Source organism: Gymnoscopelus microlampas (assembly GCF_963454915.1).
Source record: "Gymnoscopelus microlampas genome assembly, chromosome: 9".
NCBI classification, from domain to species: Eukaryota; Metazoa; Chordata; class Actinopteri; order Myctophiformes; family Myctophidae; genus Gymnoscopelus; species Gymnoscopelus microlampas.
In genome coordinates this window covers 40,927,087-40,951,227 of record NC_139946.1, presented here as the reverse complement: position 1 = coordinate 40,951,227, position 24,141 = coordinate 40,927,087, and the positions used below count along the sequence as shown (strand labels likewise).

General features: G+C 40.2%; 2 long non-coding RNA genes across 2 annotated transcripts; both read left to right on the top strand.

Annotated features, from left to right (window-relative positions):
- The first annotated feature begins 1,667 nt into the window (after nt 1-1,667).
- Nucleotides 1,668-6,025, top strand: LOC311052294. Its single transcript, XR_014601496.1, has 6 exons — nt 1,668-1,761; nt 3,831-3,987; nt 4,093-4,228; nt 4,837-4,950; nt 5,058-5,150; nt 5,649-6,025. It is a non-coding gene; the product is annotated as an uncharacterized lncRNA (long non-coding RNA).
- Nucleotides 6,026-6,062: 37 nt separating this feature from the next.
- On the top strand, nt 6,063-6,692 carry LOC311051741. The gene is made up of 3 exons (XR_014601419.1): nt 6,063-6,130; nt 6,323-6,370; nt 6,510-6,692. It is a non-coding gene; the product is annotated as an uncharacterized lncRNA (long non-coding RNA).
- The last annotated feature ends 17,449 nt before the right edge of the window (nt 6,693-24,141 follow it).

The window sequence follows — 24,141 nt, the reverse complement described above, 5'->3', positions numbered from 1 at the left end:
TTAAACAAACTTCTTTAACAGTCATTCGGTTAAGCTTGCAGATCTGTATGGCTGCATTGGCTATTTGAAAATAGCAGATCTACAATCTCACAACAGGTCGCATCGCAACGCGTTGTGAGCTTGTAGATCTGCTATTTTCAGCGCAGCAGCGCTTCTACGAGAGAATTGGCTAGGGTCCAATGTCAAGTTAATACGTGCAATAAAGTGATATATCTCAATAACCATACATCTTTAGAATCCGCCTTTTGGATATGTTGTACAACTCGTTAAGGCGCACACGTGGATGTCTTGTTTGTCACGGTACGACACTCCTAAGTTGACCTTCTATACTTTTGGAAGGCTCATAGAGTCTTAAACCTTAAGACCATATCAAAGGACTAAGTAAAAAAAAAAACATATCCAAAAGGTGGACCCTAAGTCCTTATCGTATTCGAGATATTGAGCAAGATAGCGAAGCCGTAACCATAGCCAATTAAAGGATAATTAAATCATGATTTGATATCAGGGTTTGATCATCTCGACTTTTGGCATTATTTTACGTGTAGATTTAGGAAAAAAATATATCGGGGAAATCACGGGCCTGGAACACCCTAAAACCAACCAGGAAGTGGCCTTTTGAGGCACTTCCTGTTTTCCGAGAAAAATAAAACGTAAATATTTGGAATCAGTGTCATCATATTTGTCTAAAACCAGAGTCTCGAAGAAAAATATAATTTCTAAAATTTTAGCAAGAGTTGACCTTTGCAGTCTTTTCGCTGAACTTTGAGCTTTATCAGTGTAAAAAAAAATCAGGGCTGGTGCCAAAATATCCGGCTTACTCTCAATATGGATGGAGAGAAGTTTTAGATTTTTAAAAAATATCTGGAGCGATTAGTTCCAGATTTTGTGCTAACTTTTGTGACAAAAGTCAACGTCCAATCTTTTTGGTGAGATTTTGTATTTCCCAAGGTCCTAGAAAATCGAGACCTATTCCATTCAATTCAGCGTCCTTTTCTGAGTCAGAAAAAGTGTTTTTAAATTTAAAAATAAAATATTTTTAAAAAATGTGAGAAAAGATAAACTTTGAACTATTTCAAAAATCTATAACTTCCCTATTACACAATACTAGACTATTGTGTAACCTACCATTCGACTCAAAATGATCTAAATAAGAGGGTGGAAGGGTCAAAATAAAATAATAATAATAATAATATGTTTGTGAAAAAAGCTTCCAAGTTTATGAAATTTGAACGCTTGTTTAAACCACTTTATAAGGGTCATACAAAATCGAGACCTAGCCTATTCGATTCAGCGTCCTCTTTTGAGTCTGAAAACATGTTTTTTAATTTAAAAAATTTTTTTTTGAAAAATGTGAGAAAAGCTTAACTTTGAACTATTTCAAAAATCTATAACTTCTTATTGCAGATCAGCTATTTTCTTTTTTTTCTTCGACCATTTTTTTTATATAGTTTGTTGATTACTTTTGATGCAGTATTTTTTTTTTTTTTAGGTATTAAAAGGGTTACTTAAATTGTCACTTCACTGTCACTGCCACCTACCCCCCAATCAGGTGGGGATCCCCTGGGGGTCCCGACCCACAGGTTGAGAACCTGACCAGACCTACAGTGCGACATTACGTCATTACGTCACGCAGCTGTTCAAGGCGGAGCTTATCAGTTTTGAACCGACCGGTCGGGTTCAGCCAGAGAAACTAACCGTCGGCTAAGAGAACATTTATTTACAAACCAGTTGCTTCCGTGCTTCTACTCTACTAGATAACAGGTAAGATGAATTACTTTATGGAATTAAAGTGTGTTATCCAACTTGTTAGTATCGTAAACGTCGTGCATTTGTCGTGTATTAGCTATGGATCACACGACGCTCGTCCATCACGAGCGTCACGGCCGAACTTCAACCAGTTTTTTGCACTTTCTCCATTTACAACCTGTACATCTGCATAAACGTTCAGATTTTAAATATAAAGTGCTCAATCTATGGTCACGGATGTTACAAGTCTACTCGGGCACTCGGCAATACCCGTATCGTCTGTATTGTTCAATAAAAAGCATTTTAATTCGATCGATGGCCATTTTCTCCGTATTTCTGTACGCTTTCAACTACTTGACCCTATCAGTTGGGAGGAGTACTGCACTCTGTTACAATATAACTCTATGACAAAATGGCCACCGATCGGATTAAAATGCTTTTTTTTTTTAACAATCCGGAATATACGGGTACTTACACCGACCCGAAGTGGATTGTAACATCCGTGGCCATGGGGTAAGCACTTTATATTTGAAATCTGAACGTTAATGTAGATGTAGGGCATTACATGGAGAACGTGCAAACACCAGGTTGAAGTTTCGTCATGACTGTCATAATACAGGGGGTTATACAGACTCACGCATGCCCAAACATCACTGATCTACAAGCTCACAGCGACGCATTGTGAGCTTTCAAATCAGTTTTTTTGGGGCGTGCAACACAGTCTTAGACATGGCATTAGCATATTAATTTCCATGTGGTGCATGATGTCATTGTTTATTTCAGGTATAAATCAGACCACATCAGTGAGAGCTAATGTTGGCCTCATTTGTTTTGACTGTAATTCATTATTATTATTATTATTATTATTATTATTATTATTATTATTATTATTATTATTATTACATCTATGAATTTTGTTTTGAACCTACAGTACAAAGTAAAATCATTTAATTTAGGGAAAGAGAGTACAAATGTACCAATGGAATGAATGGATCCTTAAGACCAGGGGTCTTCAACGTTTTCAGGCCATGGACCCCCTAGCTGAGAGAGAGATGAGGCAGGGACCCCCTCTATATTGTATAAAATTGTGTTTCAGATTCAACTTTTTTTGTTTACTTGGTCTGCTCTTTTTCCCTCTTTGCCAAAAATAGCTGATCTACAAGCTTGCAGCGTGAGGCGTTGTGAGCTTGTAGATCTGCTATTTTTGGCTAAAGTTCTCCTCACAAAAGGGATGCTAAGGTTCAATTGGTTAAGGTAAAATAAATAATCATATCACACAAAGATTTGGCGGACCCCCTGTAGTAATTCTGAGGACCCCCTAGGGGTCCCGGACCCCCTGTTGAAGACCCCTGCTTAAGACAGTTAAATTAACATATAATCATATCACACAAAGATTTGGTGGACCCCCTGTAGTAATTCTAGGCCTGTCAAAAAAAATCGATTCATGAATAAATCGCGATTCTTAATGCCACGATTTTAAAAATCGAATCAAAATATTAAAATCGATTTTTTTGATTTTTTTTTTTTTTTATATAAGTTAGTACTTTTTTCACTGGCACTTTGTCTGAAATCAATGTCAGAAAGACTGACTGACATGATCTGGCTGCATTGAAGTGTATGATTCAACTTTTCATGGTTTATATTATATTTAAATGTTCTAGTATGATTAAAGCAAAGTGATTTGGGGTAGAAAATCGCAATAAATCGCAGAATCGAATCGAATATCAATTAATCGCAGAATCGCAATTTTAATCGAATCGGCACCCTAGGAATCGATTTTGAATCGAATCTTGAGGTACTGTAGGTGAATCGTGACACCCCTAAGTAATTCTGACCCCTTGTAGTTATTCTGAGGACCCCCTAGGGGTCCCGGACCCCCTGTTGAAGACCCCTGCTTAAGACAGTTAAATTAACACTGAGTTTAGTCTGCACACTTTTTACTGTTTTTTTCTAATCTGTTTTAAAGCATTGCAAATACGGAGACTATATGGAGGTCATGTTTTAGTTTAACAGTCTATTGTTATGTGGAAAGCAACAGACAAACACTGTTAACATGCAAACCATATATGTCAAATTATCTTTAGGTGAAGTTCTCACAGCTACACAATGGATGCTGAGCATTGAGGTCGGTCGTTGTGGCTCCACAGATCAACTTCCTGGCTGGAATGGCAGTTTTCCAGTTATTACAACTTTGGTGTACCAGGAGGAGCACGCCTGTTACACACTGGAATTCATTCAAAGGTAACTTTCTGCTTGAAGTAGAACCATCATGTGTAACTCAAAAGATGTGCTCTCTTGTAGAACAGCTCTGAGTGCACCTGTTCCATATGTGTTTTGTGATTTCAGATGTTTCGTTGGGATCAACCCATTGGCGCAATTTGGCGGTGGCACCAAACAACAAAGCTGCTCAGCCAGAAAAGTGGGTTTGTCCTCCTGTCTCCTCCCTCCTGAAGCAATTGATGGACTTCGATTGGCTTTGAGTGTAAGTTATGTGCAAAACATTTGGACCATTCTCTTCCCCACTATATGAATGACATTGTCATGGTCATATTTTAGTAGAGTTTTATTACTTAATTAGTTTTCTCTATCTCAGGCTCTGATTTTAGGAGTTGTTCAGAAGTAAAGAAGTGGTCAGAACACTGTCTTAAGTTACATTTTATTTATCTATTTGTAAGAACGTTTCGATTAGCTGACCTTCATTAGGTAGTTAAGCAAATAAATCTTAAGTAATTGAATATGGTGTGCAGGACCACTTATTTTCTTCTCTACGTTGGCTGTCATCTCCTGTGTAACTGCATGTCCTTTGTAAGTAGGTGTGCAAAAGGACTTTACCTATTAGGTGTTGTTCAGAAAAGGGAAAGTCAACTAATGTAAGAAGAAAGGATCACAGGGCAGTTTCTGGATTGCCCCTCACCTCCCCAGACCTGCCATCTTCTAACTGTCCACACACCTTTCCTCATCACCTGTCTCACATGACAACTGTCCCCAATTCTCAGCCCTGTAGATACCTGACCTTCTCTGCTTGTCTTCCCACCTACACCTCATAATCAGCTTTCAATACTTATATTGTTCTTTTTTGTGCCCTTCCAGATTGTCATGTCACTGATTTCCAACCATGAGTTCCTCACCCCGGTGGATGCCTGCTGGTTTAGACATCCTGCCTGAATGGACTTTTGACATCTCCTTAACGGACTTGTTTGCCGTGTGAGTTTTATGCCTCAAGAGTTTTGGTTCCACGCCCTTTTTCTCTTTTTTTGTTTTGGTTTATTTTCAGATATTTTTTTCTAATGTTATATTTCATGTCTCTCCAGCCTTCTGCTCAATGGTCTGCACCACAGCTAGCAAGCCCTAAGGCCATCACACCAGTCCATACCCAGGGCTTCTGTCCACAGATTCCTGACACGGTACAATGTTCTTTTCAATACTATGTAAGGTCTTTACTTAACCCATTTAGACCTGGGAACGATTCTACAAATGTCTTCTAAATCCTGACAGTTTTCTGAAAAAACCCAGTTTCTATGTCAGTCATTCTCAAACATTTTTATGTCAAGGACCCCCAAGATTATATGTAATTGGCCGCCGACCACCATCTGAAAATATGTTGTTCCAGGGACCCCCCTGAAGCAAAGATTTCAGTTAAAAACGCTCTGAAAAAATATATCCAAAGATTTGCACTACATTTTCACGTTTTTTCAAAAAGTGCCGGGCTATGAGATTGTAGATCTGCTATTTTTCAATAGCTAAAGTATAACATAATGCTTAAAACACCAAAAGGAGTCCCGTACAAAATGGGTTAAAGATAAAAATGTCGTAAGTGTTGGTTAGTTAATCTACAATTGGCTGTAGATTTTCAATTTGACAGACTACAAACTACCGCTAATGTTATTTTGCTATGTCTCCAGCTTTATGATCCGTTTTCAAGTGGGGCTAGCCCTTGGGCCACACCGGTCTTTCCCCAGGCCCTCTGCCCAGCTCTTGACACGGTAAAATGTTTTCAATACATTTAATGTCTACATTTAAGTTGTGACTTTGTAACATTTCAGATATACTGTAAGTGTTGGTTCACTAGTAGTAAGAGACCACACCTTCTGCTCAAATTTAACAGTATCGCAGGGCAAAGCTGTGGATGAGAAGGTTTGTTGGGGAGGAGGGGGGAATTCATTTGAGTCAACTGATCTCGGGTGTATTTATACTGTGGTGAATGTTATGTGATGAACACAACACTCCATTGAACACAACTTCATTTAGTAAATGTATTTGTACTGATCTTTGACAGACTACAAACTAATGTCATTTTTCTGTCTCTCAGCCTTACGACCCATTTAACTATGGTCTACAGCCATGCCCTCCGGCCTCTACACAGGCCTGTCGACCTGTTGAAGAGGTATGTTTTCTTTAGATTGAATTTATTTGTGACTTGTATTACATTCCACATTGCTTTTGATTGGTCTATCTAAAATCCACAATGCATTGCATAAAGGCATAGCTATTTTTTAAAGATCTTTGACAGACTACAAACTAAGGTTACTTTTCTATGTCTCTGCATCCTTGTGATACCTTTTACCCCGATCTACAGCCATACCCTCCAGCCTCTTCTACACAGGCCTGCCGACCTGTTGATGAGGTATGTCTTTCTTAACCCATTTAGACCTACAAGCTCGGAGCACAGCACTCGGTGCTGCGCTATGAGCTTGTATAGTAGCCTATAGTTTTGATGATTTTTGACCAAGTACAATTAAGGGCCTTTTCTCTTTTCTGCACAGCCGTATGCAGCTACATATATGGACTTGGATCAGTGGAACCAAGAAACACCCAGTGTACTGCAACCTCCATCTCCGTCCAGTGATGCTCCAGTAGAAGGTGTGGTTCCTCAGCTAAGTGTCAGCAGACTTGGCACTGTTGTCCTTCAAATTCAGGATTCATAGATGAGTTTTGCATTCTACTTTTTTTTTTTTTTACTTTTCTTTACAGTTTTTGACGTGCTTTCAATCTTTCCAGGTCAAGCAAATCCATCGGACCAGAGCATACCAGAGGGTCAAGGGTGGCAGCCTTGCGACTCTTGTCGGTTTGAGGTGGAGAAGCTCCAGCTCCAGTTGAGGAGGATAACCACTGTGCTCTCCAGTGTCAGTAAGTTTTATTGCCTGTAATGTTGCAGTTTTCAGTTGTCTGCTAATGTCTTTGTCTCACTTGAAACTTTACTTTATCCTGTACCTCTTTTGTGAGTTCTCTGACATGACTGGAAAACTTTGGTATCCCAAAATATCCCTACATTTTCTGTTTACTGAAGAGCAGGGGAGATCGACCCCTGCTACTGAACAAATACTCATCAATGACTGCTATCAGAATATACTGTAGAGCTATATAGAACAGTACTCAATCTTATTGTTTTACAAATACACTCAGTAGACTCAGATTTTTTTGTCTTTGTTCTAGGCTCTGAGCAACTAGACGCACTGAAGGGCTTTATCACCCTGGTGACCTAGAGTCTGGAGTGTCCAGTCTCGGGCAGCAGGAGCTATATCCAGGTATGGATGTTTACGTTTGCCATACATTTCACACTGAACCTGACGTTCTTGGTAGCGAGTGATCCGTGTTGTGAGCTGCAACTAGATGGTGAAGTTTTCAGAAGGTCACAGTTGTCTGTTTTCATGGTGCACTGAGCGCAGAAAGGGGTCAATGTAGCTGAGCCTTACAAGTGCAAAACTGATGTCTTAAAATGCAGTTGGTTAATTGCTCGCTCTCTATTCACAGGCTGTGGACAGTTGATTTCCTCTGTGCAGCTGGCAGCCATACACCAGCGTGCCAGGAAGGACTGCAAGAGGCTATTCCACGCGTTGTTCGAGGTGTTCTTCACCCATGAGGAGTGCCGCAATGCCGTCATATGCGGAAAGCATGGTGTCATCCCAGAGGGGAAGTAAGTATTTATCACACCACTAGTTCCTCAGAGTAGTGTTATAGATGGCCAGTCAGTGGAGTTGGTAACCACTTATAGATATCTTGGGACCATAATCGACAATCGTCTGAAATTCGATTCCAATACTGAAATTGTTTGCAAGAAAGGCCAGCAGTGCCTTTTCTGTTTAAGGAAGTTAGCCAGGTTTCAGGTAAACAAATCAATGATATAGAGCCTTCATTGAATCTGTCATATACAGTACTTTGCTGCTATTTGCTGGTATGATAATCTAGGTATTAGACAGAAAAATGCCCTTAAAGGAGAATTCCATACTAAAAGGCTTTCTTACCTTTCTTTGTAGTTGTTAAGTACACACCAAAGAGGTCCAGGTGTTATTTTGTGCAAAAGCTCCTTATTGGCCTTATTTCCCCTACCATGAGCCCTAAATGAATTGCATTGAATGGGGCTATGGGGTGTTGTGCTAATTCGCTTATTTCTTTTGCTCAAAATTATTATTATTTTTGTATATATCCTCTTTCCATAATGTAAATAATATCCCAAGCGGCACACTTTACTACTTATTTCGATGGAAATAAGCGAATTAGCACAACACCCCATAGCCCCATTCAATTCCCATTCCATTCAATGCAATTCATTGAGGGCCTACGGTAGGGGAAATAGGCAATAAGGAGTTTTTGCACAAAATAAACACCTGGACCTCTTTGGTGGGGACGTAACAACTACAAAGAAAGGTAAGAAAGCATTCTAGCATGGAATTCTCCTTTTAAGGGGGCTAAAAAGATTGTTGGGGGTATCTTGTGACAATATACACATGTCTGTCTTACTGTATTGTGTTTTAGGGCGTTTATTATCTGCTGTGAAAGGCCCAGCTTGGGACATATAAATATACTTGATCCTTGACAAATCTTGGTTTTGTAAATTATATTCTCAATTTATGATGTCACCAATACATTATCATTGGGCAATTTGGCTGCCTTTGTGCAGTAAAAAAAAATGCATGTTCCAACATGTTGCGCTGGTGGGACGTACAGTACACTCTGAACCAGGTTGGCCTCGTCTGTGGCTATGCTGTGCTCAGTCTGTAGAGTCATATAGTCTTTAAAATGTATATATTTAACCGGGGGAAACCCATGTTGACTGACTTGTGTCATGTCATCTTCTCTGTCTGCAGACTACGTCTTGCGGTGTTCCTCTCTGGCATCATGGACCAATGGTTTCAGTGAAGAGGGCTTGAAGAAAGCCATGACCAACAAGTGCCGAAGCCGTGCTGCAAAGGACTATGTACTCCCCAGTGTTTTTGGCAGCAGATTTTAGTTTTAGTCATTAGTCTCTTGAATAGTTTTCACTTAGTTTAGTCACCTGGAATGTTTTAGTGTTAGTCTAGTTTTAGTCAACTAAATGTCATAAGATTTTAGTCGACTAAATCTACAGTTGATTTAGTCGACTAAAAATGTATTTTGTCGGGCCTTGATGCCGTCGTAATGACTGTTTTTACACTTGCTGAAAATAGCCAATCTACAAGCTCACAACACGTTGCACTGCGACACGTGAGCTTGTAGATCTGCAATTTTCAGCATGCAACTAATTGTAAGATGACATATACTAGATCGCTTGTCCACTAGTCCCTTCCTAACATTTTAGTCTAGTTATTTGTTGACGAAATTGTCAGTATATTTAGTCATCATAGCTTTTATTTAGTTTCCATTTAGTTTGTCAGTGGAAAAAGGTAGAACATTTTTCGTCTTAGTTTTAGTCTCCCCACTCCCAGTATACCTAAGTTTCAACTTTTATGTAAATTGATGCCAATACATTTTTGTTTTTGTACATATAAATATATGTTAAAGCTGCCTGCTGTTTGTGGATACTTCAATAAATGTGTTTTTGCCACAATTAATGCTGTTTTTTAAATATTTATTAGCATGTTCACTCATTTATACCTCAATGAGAAATGGGAAATTAAATCTCAATTATTGCTAATGTATGTCTCAATGAGAAGCTAAAGAGACTTAACAAAGCCAATAGGGAGATCTCACCTATGCCTCATTTATCACTCAAATACAGCTCTTAATGTATCTCGCCTATGTCTCATGTATCTCTCAAATACAGCTTTTAATGTATCTCGCCCATGTCTCATTTATCTCCCAAATACAGCTCTTATTGTATCTTGTCTATTCCTCATCTATCTCTCAAATACAGCTCTAATGTATATACCGCTGTCTCCCCCTATGTCTCGCTTACGGATCCTAGTATTCAAGTTAGGAGCCATAAAATCCATAGGTGATCTTTAAGTGATCTTCAAATGAGAAATAAAAGCTGGTTGCTCAAGAGAAGCATCTGAGATTAAAATGAGAAGCAGATTTTTCCTCTGGGAGGTGTGTTTTCCACTTCCTGTCGATTTGATCCAATGAAATCCAATGAAACTGGTCAGATGACCAATGATATCCAATGAAATCGACAGGAAGTGGAAAACACACATCCTAGGAAACAGGTGAATAGGATTATGAAATTCCTATAAGAATCCAATAGGATTTTCCAATGTTCAAATAGAATCCTATCCTATTCCATCTTAATGTTCTCTCTATAGAGCAGCCAAATCCGACTGAATTTATGCATCTTAGCTGGGTCGCGTTTCCCCCCTCCCCATTCTGAATTCCCACGGACGTGTTTAATATCGCGTCAAATAAGAACTGTGTTCCAAAAATAAACAAATGATCCTGCCGCGGTTTAATCTCTCAAGAACAGATTCTGCTCTGCGTTCATATCAAGGACCCCCGAAATAATATATAGGCTACTTGGCTGCAGACCCCATATGAAAATGTTTTGTGCAAGGGACCCCCATACAACTTTTGTGTTGTTTATGTTTCAAAAGTATTCCAAAGTTTTCACATTTCTTTCGAGATTTCATTAAAATATACGATCTACAAGCTCATAACGTGCCATGATGTGTGACGCATTGCTATTTTGTCCATGGCCAAATAGGCCTATACATACATTTGGGGGTCCTGACTGACTCCTGTCATGATGAAAATGCTTCAGAGCTGTGATATGTGTGTGGGTGTGTACCATTAATGAGGTGCACCTGTGCCCAATTAACCTCTCCTCTAAATCCAAAGAGTTTTCTCTTCTGAACTGACAAACTGCTTAAACCACTGGAAATAATATTTTCTGTTTACGTTTTCCTCAAGCCTATTTTGTCTTATATGGACTTTTCTAAAGGAATAACTTTCTTTCAAACTGACTCCATGCACATAGTGCAAAGCTGCTCTTGTTTTATTCCTTAATGATGTTGGCATTGTCATAATGTGAAACTCTGAACCCCTTTCTACTCCCCCCTCCCCCCCACCCTTGTGCACTGTGTTGCCATGTCTGCATGTTATAAGCGACTTTGGGGTCCTTTTTCTGTAAAGTTTGCTTGTAAAAATGTGTAGTTTGCGGGTTGCTGTTTTTCGGGCTTATTGTTTGTTTCTAACGTGTACATGCTTATTTAAGTATGCTTTAAAAAAAAAAAAATACTTTTTTTAACCAGTGGTTGTCAAATATTTTCATAAATGTTTTGTGCCCAGGGAAGCATTTGTGTTGATAGAATGTTTCAAAAATATTCCACATTTTATTTCAAGATTTTTGAAAATAGCAAATCTACAAGCTCATACGACGGGTTGTGAGCTTGTAGATCGGCTATTTTCAATGGATACAGTAAGTAAGTGGATACAGGTTTAAAGTCCTCATAATGGCCTAATAGTGCCCTAGTTTCTTCTTTTGGGCTTGTTTTCCTAGACCTTGTTGCTTATTTATCTCACACAACCTGGCAACACTGTAAGTGCGGCAAACGTCAGCCTGTAATTCAAGGCGTCGTCACGTCAGGTAAGAAAAGCTCAAACATACAAACATAACATCCCTAAAACTAAGCCTGTACGCAACAACTACTTCTAGCTATCGTAACAACCTATGTTAAACCAATGCAAGTGCTTTGCTGTTACTGGTCTGTGGCGTTTATTGATTTAGGCTAATTGGTTCGGCTGAGTTTGTTGTTGTTAGCCTCGAGTCGAACCCCAATAGTTTCATATTGGAGGGTAGGTATCAGCTTTTAGTGTGTGTGTGTGTGTGTGTGTGTGTGTGTGTGTGTGGGGGGGGGGGGGGGGGGGAGTGAATTTTACAAAAAACAACATTTTACACACTTATTGTATACACATGCAGTATTTAAGGTAGGAGAGTGTTTTCCTATAGACATGTTGTTTATGGCAGTGGTTTTCTATCTTTTCAGGCTGTTACCCCCCCCAAAATAATCATATTTGAACTTGGGACCCCCCAAAATGATCATATTTGAGCTGGGGACCCCCCCAACACTGATAAGCACTTGCAGAATGTACAGTAGGAGTTGAGTCATTACACTTTGTTTGACTCGGTTCCACAGATAAATATTGTGAAAATGGCATGTCTACAAGCTCACAACGCCTTGCTGTGAGCTTGTAGATCTGCTATTTTCTAAACGTTTGCCCCTTTCTTAATTATTTGACAATTTGGACAAATTTTTTTTTTAGGTATTAAAAAGGTCTTAAAAGTCCTTAAATTGTCACTTCACTGTCATTTGGGGACCCCCCAAAATCGGGGGTCGGGGTCCCGACCCACAGGTTGATAACCACTGGTTTAATGGCGTGGGTGGGGGGTGTTGATGTTAGAAAGTCTTGGTGGTTGGAGTGGACCATTTAGTTCAGTGGTTCTCAAACTTTTTCATGTCAAGGACCCCTAAATTGACACTTATTAGCTCGCGGACCCCCATTGGAAAAAATAAGCCAGGGACCCCCATAAGAGAAGATTTTTACAGCTGTAGCCGTAAAAAAATTTATTTCAAGGACCCCCAGTTTGACATGCATTAGGCTACGGACCCCCATTTAATGGCATGTATGTCTCTGGGACCCCAATTCATATTGTAAAGTCAATGTTAATTTAACTCTGAGAGTGTACAGTCCATTTGGTTCCATTTGTACACTCTCAGAGTTACAGACCCATAAGGGTCCATTTGGTCCCTGTCCATCATTTAGCTGGAACCCCCTCAAGTACCCCTGGGGGTCCTCGGACCCCACTTTGAGAACCAATGCTTTATACATCAGCTATTTGAAAAAAGCTGGTCTACCAGCTCACAACGCTCAACACGTTGTGAACATCAGGAAACACCATTTTGACTTTTGATTTTACAAAATGTCTTCTAAATCCTACGTTTTTTTTAAAGAAACTTATGTTGCTATGTCAATGGTTCTCAAACGTTTTCATGTCAAGGAGGACCCCCAAAATGATATGTATTTGGCCACCGACCCCCCATCTCAAAATATTTAGTTCCAAGGAGGACCCCCAGAAGCAAAGATTTGAGTTAAAAATGTTCGCTTTAAAACAATATATATTCAAAGATTTGCAATTTTTTTCCACGATTATTCAAAAATAGCAGATCTACAAGCTCATAGCGCGGCACTCGGTGCCGCGCTATGAGCTTGTATATCTGCTATTTTTGAATAGCCGAAGTGAAAAATAATGCTTTTTTAGCTCAAATCAAAAAATGACACAGATGCGTTCCAGGTCTTAATGGGTTAATATTGAAGAGGCAACAATCTGAACAAGATCACGGTTCAAGGTTGTGCTTTATTGTTACGTAGGTTACATCTTGTGTGTACAGGTACATGAAAGTAAAACTATTTTTTTCGTCCTTCAGACAGGTAATAATAACAATGATAAAAAGAAAGAGTGCAAATAAAAGACAACATCAGTATATACACGTGCATGTGATCTTGCTATATTACATACACCAACAGATATTATTAAAAACAAATGGATGCCTTTTTTGTTTAGGCAGTGGGTGCTCAGCTATGAATATAACTTGGATTAAATGCCACCAAAGTGGAAAAAGCGGCACTCCAAAAATAAAGGATGCGAGACACACATTTCAGATACACATTCTCATTTATTGGGAACGCTTACGCATTTCTTCCGCAGCCTTCCTCAGAGCAGATTTTAAAAGATATTGAGCATTCTAGTCACCTGAGTAACAACATGGGCCAAGTTACTGTGGAACATCCTGCTCCACTAGCAGAAGACCCTATATTGCACGGCGCCTATTCCCTTATGCCTAATCTTAGGCATAAGGCATCCTTTTGAAAAACCTTTTAAAATAGCCCAACTACATCGACCTGTTGTGAGCTTGTCGATTGGCTGTTTTAAAACGTTTTTCGAAATGATACAAAAAATGCCTAATAAGATTAGGCACACGGGACAAGGCGCCCCTAGGCTAATAATGTGTACTTTTGGTGTGAAGTTGCGGCTGTAACATAAATGTAAATGTCAGCAGTGAAAAGTGTTGATGAACATTACTTGATGACCCCTTGTAGTCTGCACTAAAAGGTATGGTCAGGTTGCAAAACGGACAAAACTGTGCCTCTTACATTCAGGTATAGGCGAAAACTATAATTACACCCTTGTGATATTAGCACTAGATTTGAGAGGGAATCATATTCTTCTGGCAGTGGTTTTCAATTATTCCAGTATTGTATGGTTGGAGAAATGTTGCAGCTTACAGCAAAAAAAAAGATGGAAAACAAAGCCTTGCAAAGTTTGGCCAGGTTGAACTGATATAATCGAGCTCCAAAAATGTAATTACGTAATATTATTTATATAGCCGCGCCACGGCCTAGCACTGGACTTCCAAAGTACTTAACTCATATAAATAGGAGCAGTGAGATATAAAAAAAAGGGCCCCTGATTTTTCCAAAGTCTGTAATACATCACCTGTTTGCAATAAAGTGTCTTTATTTCAAACTTTTCTAGGTCCCAAGATCACACACTTTGTGCCCCTTCCTGTCTTTTGGTCTGCATGACACTGGCTCCAAGGCAGGGACAACGGAACCGCTGGGGAAGATTCTGGAACGACTTGCCTTAGGAACGTCATTTCATGGTAAATGTGTGGTGAAGGGAGGTGAATACATAACTGTTGTCACAATACAGTAATCACTCAGCTTGTCGCTGTGTGATTACTGTATGTAAAAAAAAACATTTAAAAAAATGATATACTACCAAACATGACTTCACACCTTGGTGTGGTGAATTCATGCTCTAAAGCATTGGTTCTCAAAGTGGGGTCCGGGGACCCCCAGGGGTACTTGAGGGGGTTCCAGGGTGTCCCCAGCTAAATGAAGGATAGGAACCAAATGGACCCTTATGGGTCTGTAACTCTGAGAGTGTACAAATGGAACCAAATGGACCCTAACGGGTCCATTTGGTTCCATTTGTACACTCTCAGAGTTAAGATAACATTGATTTTACAATATGAATTGGGGTCCCAGAGATAGAAATGCCATTAAATGGGGGTCCGTAGCCCTAATGCATGTCAAACTGGGGGTCCTTAAAATGTATCTTTTCAAATGGGGGTCCGCGGGCTAATAAGTGTCCATTTGGGGGTCCTTGACATGAAAAAGTTTGAGAACCACTGCTCTAAAGACTGAATTCCCAAAAAGACTTTAATGAAGAATTGGCATTGGACAGTTGTTTTTAAAATATAGATTTAGAATAACTTGTGTTGAACTTGAATAACTTGTGTTGAACTCCTGTGGGTTTTGTGCTGTGTAGCCTATATTCAATTTTGTATTTTTACTCATATTTTAGAATCAATATTTCTTGATACTGTATTGTGTATAATGAATTGTAATTCATACGATCAGCAACATACTGTATAGGTCATAATCCGCCTAGGCAGTTCAAAAGCTGATGAAGGCGATAAGGGTCGGAGCGCATTTATTTCGATGACTTGTGCTGCTGCGATACATTAAAAAGCTATGTTACTCTGAACTCCTTTGATGATACTGTTGTTGGAAGCTCAAAGCCAAGTGGGCCCAAGTGGGCGTCCCAGCTCAGGGGTAGAAATGTTTGCTCCCTCACAGGAGACCTGGGCTCGAATCCCGGGAAAGAGATAAATCTTACGGATTACAGCCTGAAAACTTATAAGATTAGATGAACCCTATAGTCAACAACAGGGTAAGGGGTCATGTACAGTACTATGGGCTTAATGGAGTTCTGAAAGAAAAAACTGCTACAAAGTAAGTAGGGTAGCACAGTGGTTCTCAAACTTTTTCATGTCAAGGACCCCCAAAGTGACACTTATTAGCCCACGGACCCCCATTTGAAAAGATAAGCCAGGGACCCCAATAAGAGAAGGTTTATACGGCTTTCTAGCAGTGATTCTCAACCATTTTAATGTCAAGGACCCCAAGTTTGACATGTATTAGGCTACTGACCCCCATTTAATGGCATTTATACCTCTGGGACCCGAATTTATATTATAAAATCAATGTTAATTTAACTCTGAGAGTGTACAAATGGAACCAAATGGACCAGTTGGGGTCCATTTGGTTCCATTTGTACACTCTCAGAGTTACAGAACCATAAGGGTCCATTTGGTTCCTATCCATCATTTAGCTGGGGACCCCCTGGAACCGCCTCAAGTACCCCTGGGGGTCCCCGTACCCCACTTTGAGAACCAATGGGATAGCAGATAGTCTACCATCCTCGCACCTCTAATAGAAAACTACCTAAATAGCATGTGAAGTAAACAACATGCATCTGATTAACATTCTAGCATTTTTCTAAATGGGCAACAATAGGCTCTATGCACAGCAGCCATATTGGAAAGAAATTGGGCCTCTTCTTACTTCCTTCACAGGTGTTACCAATGATACAAATGAAGGCTCTGTTCCATTCTGGTCAGGGTGCTGATATCGTGCATGTTGGCTCACTAGAAACACTCCATTTTGGTTCCCAAATGGCCCCTTATGGTGGGTGTGTAACTCTGAGAGTGTACAAATGGAACCAAATGGACCCGTAAGGGTCCATTTGGTTCCATTTGTACACTCTCAGAGTTATGGGGGTCCTTGAAAATAATACAACCACTATGCCACACTAAATGGAACAGAGCCTTAATTAGTATCATTGGTAACACCTGTGAAGGAAGTAAGGAAGGGGCCCAATTCATTCCTAATATGGCTGCTGTGCATAGAGCCTATAGACGGGTTTCATGTTTGTAAACATTGAGAGGATATGACCGTGCAGAGGAGGGGGAAGCCTATAGAGGGCGCCATTACCCGCAGCAGCTCTGGTCAAATGTCCATTCATAAAAGAAATGATCTTCACCGGGTTTAATGAAAGTAGATTAAATTATGCAGTTTGTAATACCTTGTTTACTCAATAAAAATGATTTGTCGGAAGTTGGATCTGTTTGTATATAATAGCAACATTATGCCTATTATGCCTATAATAGCAGATTTATGGCTATCTAACTCCCGAACACAACAACAGAGTGAACGGCGCAACAATTCGTTTCCCCCGAGCATGCGCAGATTGCGCATTCTGCTCTGTGATGACGTCGCGCGGAAATCCGTCTATTACACTGAAATATCCAGTGCTAGTGGATGATGTGAAGTCTGAAGAGGTGAGTTCTCAGACTGCGGTGGCATGGGAAGTGAGTCTGTGGTCCTGGCTGGTGCAAAATGTCTCCTCACTGCCACTAAAAAGCTCCTGTCTTAGCTGCACTCCATTGGCTTTCAGAATACATTTTAAGGTCCTTTTTATTTGTTCTGGTATCTTATCATGGGCTGGCTCCTCCATATCTCGCCGAACTTGTGGAACTTTATACCCCAGTCACGGCTCTGAGGTCTGCTGACAACAAGTTGCTCCTGGAGGTTCCCAAAACCAGGGGTGACTGTGCCTTTGCTGCTACTGCCCCCAGGCTCTGGAACAGCATACCCCTTCCAATTAGAAGTGCTCAGACTATCAGGTTTTTTAAAATTCTCTTCTCAAGACTCATTTCTATTCTCTAGCGCAGGGGTCTTCAACGTTTTCAGGCCAAGGACCCCCTAGCTGAGAGAGAGATGAAGCAGGGACCCCATACTCTATATTGTATAAAATTGTTTCTCAGATTAAAGTTTTTCTTTTTTTAACTTAGTCTGCTCTTTTTCCCCTCTACACCTATAGCGTCTTTGCCAAAAATAGCAGATCTACAAGCTCTCAACGCCTCGCGCTGCGAGGCGTTGAGATCTTGTAGATCTGCTATTTTTGGCTAATGTTCCCCTCAGAAAAGGAATTCTAGGGTTCAAGTCGTTAATGTAAAAAAACTAAATCATATCACACAAAGATTTGGCGGACCCCCTATAGTAGCTCTGAGGACCCCCTGTTGAAGACCCCTGCTCTAGCGTTTAATCTTGTCTGAGTCTATGACTTCTATTTTGTTTTATATAATGGTGTGTAGTGTGCGGAAAGAGGTGTAGGGTTGGATCATATCCTGGGGAGCTGGGCCCTTGGCTGACTAGAAAGCATGGGAAATGGGCGAGTTGGGGGTGGGTGGGTGGTAGTGAATGGTAGTAAATGAAGATGCTCAAGGAAGGCATTGGGTCGACAGGACAGCAGTGTTAATTTTGACAGCAAATTTTGATTTAGTCTTAGTCTTAGTCTTTTGAATAACACACCATTTAGTTTTAGTCCTATTTTAGTCTTCTGAAAATTGTTTAGTCTCAGTCTAGTCTAGTCGACTAAATATCAAAAACCTTAGTCTTTTAGTCTTAGTCTTAGTCGACAAAATTAACACTGCAGGACAGCTGATTGGTCTGGTGCATGATGGGTGGTTTCAAGACCTCTGCAGTGATGTTGCTAGGTTTTCAATGTAATGGGTCCTGGGATGCAAGGGTGGTCTTTTAGATGGGTCCCAGGGACATTTTATGGGTCCCACAAAAATGCACAGCGTTTAACTCGTGTTTCATCTTATATGGTTATATTCATGTACATGTATCTGAAAGAAAAGTACACAATTCCAAATCCGACAACTAGTACTTGTAGTACTTGTAGTACTTGATTTTTTTTTTTACATTAACCACTTGAATCCTAGTATCCCTTTTCTGAGGAGAACTTTAGCCAAAAATAGCCGATCTACAAGCTCACACTTGTGAGCTTGTAGATCGGCTATTTTTGGAGTTATAGGTGTGTAAAGGGAAAAAAGAGCAGCAAAAGTTTATCTGAAACACAATTTTATACAATATAGAGGGGGTCCCTGCTTCATCTCTCTCTCAACTAGGGGGTCCTTGGCCTGAAAACACTGAAGACCCCTGCTCTACAGGGAATTATTTGATATCTGGCTGCACGGCAAGACACAAGAATCACAGCTGCCATTAATTAGTGCTGTTCAGTGTTGATTGCCTAGTGGTCAAATTGGGGTCAACGAGCCATCGTTAACTTGCTTTGAAGTTGAGCTGTAAGTTGCGCAGCACTCTGACCCTCTCCCTCTAGCAGCACTCGCACTGCCCTGAGACAGAGAGAGAATACTTCTCCATACGGCGGTGTTTTACCGAGATTTTTCTTGTTTTCTGCACTATGCCTTGTAATCCGCGGACGGCTTTGAAATACACGGATGGCCTTCAAATCCGCGGTAATTTCCGCTAAATTGTAGTGCGTCCCATGGACGCAAGACGGTGCCATGAATGCGTCCTTTTTCAATATGGTGCGTCAGAGACGCAGGACGCAGGCCTATGAGCATCTCTGCCTCTGGAGATAGGCATGAGATGTTGGAGTGAGTTTTAGACAACTATGTCAAGATTAGTGGGAAACTAGGCAAAAGAGATTTTGATATAATCTTTAATCAAAGTAGGTGATGAAGGGTTTGGCTGGCACTGAGGGGTGAGTGGGAAGCCGGTGGCTGGAGGTTGAGAATGTGGAGAAGAGCTTCCTTGGGTTAGAGGCAGAGGACTGAATTTCAGTGCAATAGAAAGTGGACCTAGCTTCGTAATGAGAGGGAGAGAGAGAAACGTTTAGTGTTAAATGTTAAGAATGTGATTTAGATGTTGCTTAGAAAGATGCTGGGTTCATTATCTTGTTTATTGGCTAGAGCTCATGCTTACATACTGTACTGTGCTTATTCCGATTTCACACTTGTAGATCGCTCTGAATAGGAGTGTCTGCTAAATGCCTAAATTGTACGGCAGTGAGGAGTGAAAGACATCTGTCATCTGATTGGCCAGTTTTGTGCAACTTCGTTTCGGCTGCTCTGAGATGTTAGCCTGGTTCCAGACCATAGACCCCGCCCACTCTCTGAGTGAGCTCCTCTTGTTCTGGCATTATAATGTCAGCCTATGGCTTTTCACGATCGAAGAGAAATCTGTCAAATCAGAGTCGTATGTGGGGGGGGGTCTAACGGCAAGCCAATCAGCGAATATCTGCTAAAACAAGCTGTGTGATGACGTCAGATGTAGGCGGATCCGTCGATCTCTTGTGATTGGTTTAGGGCAATTTCAATCCCCTCCCGCGGACAATGCAGCCAATTTCAGACTGAAGCTCCACGCAGCTTCAGGCTGATAATCAGGCTACTGAGATGTGGAAGGCGTCACTAGAAGGAGCTAGTGGAGACTGAAAGGCCGGCCTGGAGGAGAGAAGACAGTGACGGTCAAAGACATGAAATTGTGGAAAGTACGTACTGTAGGAGTTTGCAGAGAACAGAATAGAAATGCTGTACGTGTGGGACACAATTTTATTTTAAACTTGTTATGAGCATAATGATTAGCCGTTGATGTGACGTTGTTGTCCTCCCCACTCGAAGCAGGAGCTCATTAAAAGTTTTTTTCCAGGAACTCTTCTTGTAAGTGCTATAAGCATATTAGCATAACATCCTTAAATCCTTATGCAGAGATTAAAAGCCGGTGTTTAATTGCCGCAAAATAAACTTTGAAGTGATGTTTTTTTTTTGCGACAGCACCTCCCCCTCTTCCCCGCACGCATATGAGGCTTAGTGACATAAGTTGCATTGTTTTGCCTTGAGCATAATAATAAAAGTAAAGTCAGTGATATAAGATCATTTCTTTCCTTGAAATAATGAAAGGCAGAAAATACTGTAATGTGTCTTAATACATTTTTTAAAATATTGCTAATAAGTTAAATAAAGGCGGGCACGGTGGAGCAGCCTCACCATGTGGATGTCATCTTGAATGAGACTCAAAACGGAGTTGCTCTTTAATTAAAACTGGTGTGTTTGGAGGAACGTGCAGCTATGGGAATCACACATGAAATCAAGATCCATATTTATTCCTAAGGGTCTATCTATGTCATCAGACACTCGATTTTCGTTTGACAGGAAGTAATAAATATTGTTATAGGAGTTTTGATAAGATAAGAATATGATAAGAACATACACAAATGGATTTATTCCAATTTCTTTGTCACCTGTTGTTAGGTTTGTCTATATTATGACCACGGGTATGCCCTAAGGTTATGATTATTCATTATCTCCACAAGGCCAGAAGGTCTGAGGCAATTTTGTGTGTGTGTGTGTGTGTGTGTGTGTGTGTGTGTGTGTGTGTGTGCGTGCGTGCGCAATTTCAACCCACAGCTTCCTCTGGTCCTGGTGGCTACATGGTGCACACCTTTCTGGTTGTGTATAGTGGATAATTAAATTATTTTGCCATTTACAACAGTGCATGGTCTATTGATGACCATTAGTGTAAAAATTGAGTAAAGGCAACACGGAGCAGTGGACAGTAATTATTGGCTTATCGGTCAGTTTCTGCAGTCTGCCCTTTGTTCAACTAATGATGGACTATGGAGTCACACAGCATGGTCAAAACAAGTGTTGTCTCAGGAACATTGATTGGGGACCTGGGGAGAACTTAACTGATTTGTCTAGCTTCAGTATTCAGAGGGCCAACTGATGAATGTAGTATTTATTAGTCGTTTATTTTCTTTAGTAGCCATTGATTGCCTCCAAAATGTAAGCACCGTTTCATCATGGTTAGGTCTTATTTGTTTGTTTTCATTTGTGCTGATGCCATGAACCATTTAGCCCTGACATTTGTCTTGCGATACTTATTGAGCATTCAATTGGATGTGGAACAGGTGTGCTTCGATAAGGGTGCCAGGGACAGACTGGGACACAGTAAGATGGAGAGGCCTTTTCTGAAAGCAAAAACATGTATGATTATATTATTGACGTTGCTGTTTTGGTATAACTTTCGACTGAATACTGAAATATGCTTTTTTTCCCTATTTTTGTCTGAATAATTTTGTTTGCAGAATATTCGGTGCATCACTAGTTGCCACATTGTTTGTTTTTTGATAGGAACACAATGGAAATAATTAACTTTTCTCCTGGATTGATTTGTGGGTTTATTATGCAATCTAAATAAACTAAAGACTAAAGCTAGCCTTCAGAGAGACGTGATGACACCCAAGGTTCTCTGAAAATGAAATGAAAGTTGTTTTGAAGTGTTTCGTTGCTGTCTAGACTGTATCTAACCACAATGTGTTTTTTGGAGCTGTAATTAGAGGTTTTTCTGGCTGTTGGCAACAATTGCTGTTGTGCAGTTAATCAATTACAGGCAAATTGTACATGGCCCTAGAGCATGAAAAATATAGAGTAATATTGGCAGGCTGAATGATAAAATTGGCAGTGACAGGAGAATTAGAAAATTAATGTTCTACCCCACATTTTCAATCCGCACTCTCCTAAAGCTATTAGTCAAAGGGGCTTTCCGCGGACATGTGGATTGACATTGACTGGGGGAAATGTAAGAGCTCACTCAATGGCGACAGTAATAAATGCGCGAGCACTGAAGCACACTGTTATTCAGCCCCACTGCCTGCCTGCCCAATTGTTTTATAAAAGGCATCTGTTTTTATTTATGCTCAAACATTATAGAGATTTAACCCATAAAGACCGGGAACGCATCTGTGTCATTTTTTTGATTTGAGCTAAAAAGCAGTATTTTACACTTTGGCTATTCAAAAAAAGCAGATCTACAAGCTCATAGCGCGGCACCGAGTGCCGCGCTATGAGCTTGTAGATCTGCTATTTTTTAAAAATATGAAAATGTGTGCAAATCTGTGAATATACTGTTTTAAAGCGAATATTTTTAACTCAAATATTTGCTTCTGGGGGTCCCTGGAACACAATATTTCGAGATGGGGGTCCGCGGCCAAATACATATCATTTTGAGGGTCCTTGACATGAAAAAGTTTGAAAACCACTGATGCTCAAACCACTGAAAACTGTTGGGATTCAGAAGACATTCGTAGAATCGGACTCAGGTCTTAATAGGTTAAAACGGGATGAAGAGGGTGCTTAAAAATCCAAACCGTCATCTCCATAATCTCCACCTCAGTAAGCTCCGCTGGGGTGAGAGAATGAAAATTACAGCCTGTCAGGCATCAATGACAAAGAGAAATGGGAAAATGGTGGACTATTAACAGCCATCTTATACTCATACATACCCACAAAAACATTCTCGCTGGCCCATTTAACACTGTGTCAGGCAAGGTCACTCCCCCTGAGTTAAGACTGTCAGAAAATGGAACCCACATTTTTGCAATTCAAGATGCGACACTGTGATGAGATGAGCTACATTTGCACAGCATTACATTATATTCTTAGGTGCATACATAAATTGATAAAATAATATAAATTAGAATGTATAATAGTGAAATTCAAATAGGCCTTGTGAATATCATATACCTGACCTCAACAAATACTTACAGTATACTTAAGATGGACTATACTTAATTCTGAGAGTGGCAAAAACAATGCTCGGTCTCTGCAACCTCATAGTGAAAGTATTTTATTTGATGGTAAAATGTAAGCAGACGCATTTCTCTTCTTTACCCTGCCTCTGTGGTTTTACAGGTAGGTTTACTGACTGCGCGCAATATGCACTCCACGACTTTGCAGATATAACTTCCAGTCATTTACTGTAGTTATAATTATGGTGGCTGAGACTGTGTGTACACAAAGCCCCCATTCTCCTGGTTATTCAAACCTTTAAATTTAAGGTCAAACTGCTGATAAACATTTACTAGTTAGTATTGCCCACATTGGATAATTTAATTTACAGACTATATTCGGGGTAGTTCTATTCAGTGCCTGTGACTGGAACATCTGACTGTCGCTAACTATCTCTACTGGGTTTTTACAACTTATTTCCATGGCTGTTGACATGGCTGTATAGTCAGTTCAGCATATGCTAGTTTAAATTGGTATATTGCCTAGAACTACTCCGATCCTGAGCAAGCCACAAGCATTTTGGGTTAGAGTGGCTTTGCCGAGTATGAATTTGTGCATTTGGCGGTAGTCAGCCATTAGCAGGGTTGATCACCCGACTGAGTATGTTGAATCAGCGGCGGAGATCAGGATAGGGAGAGAACTGTTTGTTTGTTCAGCCGAAGCAAATCAGAACATGATAACATGATAAGAAGTGAACTGCAAGCCAAAGAGGATATCAAGGGCTCTACATTGCAAGTATTTCACTCACATTTGCCACTAAGATAGATTATGTACTGTATGAACCGTAGAAAAGAAATATATTTCCAAGTGCAATGTCGGGAGTAAAGATTACAACCTCTAAAGTAAAAGAGAATTTGTTTTTTGGTAATCAGAATCCCCCATTATTCCCCTTCTCCACCCTACCATCCTTTCCACAACC